We start from the raw sequence: 5,967 nt of genomic DNA, 5'->3' as shown, positions 1-5,967 counted from the left end.
CGTCACAGCGGGCCGGGTCCCATGAGACGGGCCGGACTTCCGTCGGTGAGTCAGCTGTTCACACGGGACTCCAAAACAACAACCCGGGGGGTTGAAGACTTGTTACGCAGTTGTCTACAACCACGATGGAAATGAACGGAATAAAAACTTAAAGGAGTTTTATTTCCGCATTAACAACTGTCACGTAAACAAGCTGCGTTTTCAGGAACAGCTGTGGAGAGAAAACTTAACGGAGAAGCGAAACTCCCTGCGGGCGGCAGTCACACGGTTAGATATACTCAGTACCGGGATTCGTGTTCCTGTTTCTCGTAATAAGTGTGCGTACTTTCAGTCTGAAACTACTTGTGGCTCGGTGACCGCCAGAAAACCGAAAACCCTTCACCCATATTGAGCCATGTGACAGACGCCGTGCCGGTGCCGCTCACTGCTGTTGCGAAAGCGGTGCTTCATGGAAAACCAGGCTGGACCTCAATGACTTCCGGTCACCGGTGTCAAAAATAAAACACTGTAAATAAAAACACCCGCTGGAAATACATTCACTTTCAGATATACCAGGACCGGCCCTAACATGGATTTGGTGTGGGTGCAGAGGATGGGTAGTAGGCTACTCAGATCTTGTAGCCACTTGAGTAAAAAGTACCAGAGTGTAGGAATACTCTGTTAAAAGTTCTTCATTCAAAATGTTACTCAAATAAAAGTAGAAGAGTATAAGCATCACAATATACTTAAAGTATAGTAGGCTACTCATTATGAAAATGTGTCCATTTCAGAATAATATATAACATGTTTTGATTATAATTATTGATGCATTAATGTGTTTATCAAAGCTGGTGCATGCTGCAGGTGAGCTTGAATGTTACTCCATGTGATATAAAGTCTTATTTAAGTGTCTATATTTCACATCATTGTTCCTAATCTGTAGAGTAACTAAATAAATGTAGTGGAGTAAAGTACACGATTTACCTCTGAATTGTAGTGGAGTAGAAGTACAAAGTAGTAAAACATTTAAATACTCAAGTAAAGTAGCCTAATAGTTCCTCAACATTTACAGTACTTGAGTAAATGTTCAGTTACTTCCCACCTCTGTTTATGTGCTTCCCCTCTCTTAACATGCTCGCACTAAACCAACATGTGTGTGTTAAATAGGGTTATCAGTGTAAACACAGATTATGTACTGTATAAACAGGGTTTCATAAAACCAGGATTACATTATAAATGTAATACAAATTAATTATAACTTGGCAGGATTATAAAATATATAATATATTAATTGCCATTCCAGGACAACATGGATTCAGGGAGGGCCTTTGTGCAGTAAAACCTTTACCAAATCATAAAAACCTTGACAAAACCATTAAAGCTTGTGTAAATCCGTTAAATACAGTAAATCCACTACATTTGTCTACACTCTACACTGCAGACTTAACAACGCTGCCACCTGCAGAAGTTCTCGGACGACTCTGCCATCGTCGGCCTCATCTCTAACGAGGACGACAGGGAGTCCTGACCAGAGATGGGGTCGTTACTAAAAAAAAGTAATATATTACATATTACATATTACTTTTAAAAAAAAAGTAATATATTACACTACTTCGTTACTCTCTACATAAAGTAACTCGTTACTTTACTCGTTACTTTACTCTCAGGGCCGGCCCGCCCCTCCCTGCAGGCAGATCACGCAGACTGCTAAAGTTTCAAATGTTCTCTTTAGTTCAGTTTCCATTGTCGCATTAGACTGATCCAGATAGCTCCTGAATGTGTTCCTATCTGACCATGGCTGTCCTCTGTCTCCTGCTATCTGTATTTTGCGCAGTCTATCTCTGCTCACGCTGTTGCGTCGGCGTGTTCTCCTGCGTGTTGGCCATGTGTTGCACTGGAACACACCGCCAAGACTTCAGCCGAGCACGTACGAACTGCGCATGCGTGAGTGGCAATAACTCTCCTTACCAGCAGGCGGCGGTAGTGTGTATTCGTCATTCAAAACAGGCAACAACCGGAAAACAAAGCAGAAGAACAGACTACGGCCCAATCCCAAACCACTCCCTCGACCCTCCCCTCCGTGACGGAGTGAACTCCGTCTGTAGGCACACTCACAGCTGAATGAAGTTCCCTCCATTATGGGTTAAGGGTAAAAATACAGCGGCAAACTTTGGGACGGCCTCCCCTCTCTCCGCAGGAAACGGAAACGGACGTCATGGTGTCCAACTCACATCTCCATCTGTCGGCTGCATTGACCTGCGTTGCTATCCGTCGCCTGTTAGCGGGTGCAATGGCAAGATCCAACAGAAGGCGCAGAAGGTTGAGGCGCATTTTAGCGATGTGCCAGTGGCAGGTAAACATTTAAATATTGCTAATACAACAATTATCTTCACTTTATTTCTTATATAGTAGCCTATGAACTTTGTATGTGTAATACAAATAGATATTTAGATATATTGTGATATACATTCATTTATTCTTTCCTTATAAGCTATACGTGTATATCTGTATAGTGTATGTAGAATTCCAACACAGAGAAATGTTGTCAGTAGTTTATAGAATAAAAAAGGAAAGGTTCATTTGACTTGGTCTCAGAAGTGTGTGTGTGTGTGTGTGTGTGTGTGTGTGTGTGTGTGTGTGTGTGTGTGTGTGTTTGTGTGTGTGTGTGTGTGTGTGTGTGTTTGTGTGTGTGTGTGTGTGTGTGTGTGTGTGTGTTCAAAGCGCTGGAGGTCAGTCCAAGCTTTGCCCCTGACATCATTGCATGTTGTGCATTTCTGTGCATAGACATGAACGATGTCCTTGAGGATGCTGAAGCCTTCCCCCCTGAAGATGGGGACCAGAGTCCTCCCCCTGCCGCAGCATGTGGACAGGAAAGTCCTGGACACCACCTAAGGAACAGGATTGCTGCACAACTCTCTGCTCCTGTCCAAATGGCACCACACCAGAGAGCACGATTACATCGAATGAACTTTGTTTTTTTTTTGGAAAAACGTGGTTGTCTGTTAACTTGTGTTTTTGAAATGATGTGCACACATACCTGATTAATTTTGTTTGTTTTAGTGAGCTCCACTTCTCACTTTAGAGAAAAGAGGTGAAATAAAATAAACCTGTGCACCGTTGATTTCAAACTTGGTTTTCCTGAATTGTCTTTCTGCATAATCCCAAATTGGAGACAAATGTCCTTACCTCTTGGATCATTCAATCACGAGCACAGAGCAAAGGTTCAGAAAATGAACACAGGTCTTCTAATACAATCACTTTTGTTTTTGAGTGAAACTCTGCAAATGGTTTGACATGAGCAATTAAGACCGTAAATGTCATGTATATTTTAATGCCTTATACCTATGAAGCGCACAGACATATCTTTATTTAAAATGCTGATATTCAGGGTTAATCTTCAGACTTTGGAAAAAACACTTTAGTTCCGTGCACAACATTACTTTGTGCAAAACTTTTCCTTCTACATTATGAAACCCACACAGAACAATGTAGCCATCTAACAATCAAGCAAACGCAATGTCACCTTCATCACCCGTCTACCTGTATTTACTATAGAATATTGAAGACATGAAGGACAGTACGTTAAATTAGGTTTATTGTCTTCCAAATAAATAATACAAGCGAACAAAAACAAGTCTTGTAAGTAACATCAATAATCAAACATAGAAATGGCCAATGGTGGGGGGAAAAAAATAAATCACATTTTGTCGACCATTTTTTCGAACAGGGTTAGAAATTTCTCTGAGTGCTGCATTATTTGTCTGTGGCGTTCGTCCTCTTTTTCTGCCTCGCGTTCTAGGCACTCCAGCACTCCCATAGCACCTTTTCTTTTTTTGGGGGGGGGCTGCTGGGTGGTTCCAGCCTGAGACAGTGATGAGGGTGGTGAGGGGTCTGGATCATCAGCCACATTTGGGGGGGGAAGGAAGAGGAGCAGGAAGCAGCCTTCGGATCGAAGAGGATTGTGGGGTTTGCCAAGGCTGAGGCAACAAGGACAGGAGGACTAATTGAAGGCCTTGCACCTATGGCCTCATCCATGGCCATGAAGAAGGGCCATGTTGCAGGGGTTTCTTCCCCCTGATCAGTCCCTGTTCCAGTCCTTGGCCTTTTAAGTTCCTATTGCAAACAAATGCATGTTAGAAATCTTTGTTCAGCTTTTTCAAAAACAAACATGTTTTACAATAACAATACACCATTTACCTTGTATTTCTTTTTTAGGTTCTCCCATTTCTTGGAGGCCTGTTTGTGAGACACATGTTGCCCAAGGTCCAATTCCTTAATGATTGACCTGTTATCATAGAATATTTAAACAATATATATTGGTGTTAAGTCAATGACCCACAGTGCACATTCATTACTTTCATTGCACAAAATATGAATTGAGTGCATAACTCACTCCCATGCTTCTTTGGCAGCATTGCGTTTTTTGCAAAACAGGTCGTCCTTGTCCATCCTTAATGCAATAAGTGCCTTGGTTTTTACCACAGTCCCTGAAATTACAAATCACATTTAAGTTTAAACCGATTTCGTAAGTGAATGGATACATGAATTGACACGTGTGTTGTTAGTTTGATTCCAATTTAGATTTGTACATCTTCAAAATAAAAATCTAATGTAATCTTGGCAAATCAAATTAACACGTGTAGATTTATAAATACATGTTCACAAAGGCATGTTTTAGTTAAGGCAACGTATTATTTATCGTTTAAAAAAATAACCACATGGAACTCACATTTGTATGACGTTGTTTCCTCCATGCCCGAAAAACGGTTGCACACCTGTGGAGTGAGATTATCAAGCCTGCATCCATGAAAACTCGCTGTCGGAGGCTTTTATAACCCACTACGCCTCCGCCCTGATTGCTTTGGACCAGCCCTCAATATGGCGGACCCTTCGCGTGAACGCGCAAACGGAGGGGTAGGGTGTAGGGGGCGGTTTGGGAATGGGCCTGAGTAATATTCTTTCACACACAGTGACGTCACAGCTACCCACAATGCAACGCGTGCCATATATTCTTTATAAAGACGCCATTTTTCTGGAGGTGCAAAAATCCTGGCAATGCTAATATAAACAGCTAGTTTATGTTGCCAGGCAGAGCGCACTAGGTTTTTTTTCTGAATTAACGACCGAAGAAATCGCTGCATGTCTTCGGATTACATCTCTGGACTTGAGGGGTGTGCTCTAGGTCGTTACCAGCGTAAACTAGAGCTGTGTGGGTTGTTGGATGTACAATGTATGGAATTACGACCCTCAAAAGTGGCCTTCGGTCGATTTTGGCTGCATCTACGTCTATCTTCTGGAAACACCAGATGAATACCCCACTTGTCACAATAATATTATCATGCCAATGCATATATGTGGTATTTTAGAGTTGACTATATTGATTAAGGCAATCGACTATGATATTCTGTATGCACCTCGCGTGAAATGGTTGATACCGGAAGTACGGTGTCGCCCTCGGCCCAAAACCCGTATGTGTGTGTGAAAGAATAAGGATATAAACAAACAAAAAATAGCTGTGCGTTAGCTTCACCTTAGCATGTGTTCTTTGCAGGTGTTTGTTGAGGTTTGATTATGACTGATTTTAGTAAGTAACGAAGTAACGCGTGTCGGGGCAATGTTAGTAACTGTAGTGTGATTACTGAATTATAAAAGTAGCGCGTTACTAGCGCGTAGCTCTGTTTACCTCCAGTTCGGAGGCAGCAGGTCCCGCCTCGGCTCCGCCTCTTTGCCCTTATTTGGAGCAGGCGGGATTAGACTCTGACGTTGCTGTCAAGCCGTTAGTGGCCGACTCCGCCTACTAAGGGCTTCTCGGCAACTCTGCAGAATCCTATGGGTGACGTGACGGACACTAAGTCCATTTATATATACAGTCTATGGTCCCGACCAATCAGAGCACACTGTGCTCACAGGGAGGGTGGGGGCTGGACCTTATTATACAACATCCATGCGATCCTTGCGGACGCCGCGGCGCAGCCACAACGCGCCCCG

The 5,967-nt window shown here is 42.8% G+C and overlaps 1 long non-coding RNA gene across 1 annotated transcript; it reads left to right on the top strand.

Moving 5' to 3' along the window:
• Positions 1 to 2,028: 2,028 nt before the first annotated feature.
• On the top strand, positions 2,029 to 3,107 carry LOC117556213. Its single transcript, XR_004570509.1, has 2 exons — positions 2,029 to 2,332; positions 2,764 to 3,107. It is a non-coding gene; the product is annotated as an uncharacterized LOC117556213 (long non-coding RNA).
• Positions 3,108 to 5,967: the final 2,860 nt, after the last annotated feature.

The sequence above is a fragment of the Gymnodraco acuticeps genome, unplaced genomic scaffold (assembly GCF_902827175.1).
Source record: "Gymnodraco acuticeps unplaced genomic scaffold, fGymAcu1.1, whole genome shotgun sequence".
Lineage (NCBI taxonomy): Eukaryota > Metazoa > Chordata > Actinopteri > Perciformes > Bathydraconidae > Gymnodraco > Gymnodraco acuticeps.
The sequence above is the reverse complement of the archived record's forward strand: the minus strand, read 5'-3'. Positions and strand labels throughout refer to the sequence as shown.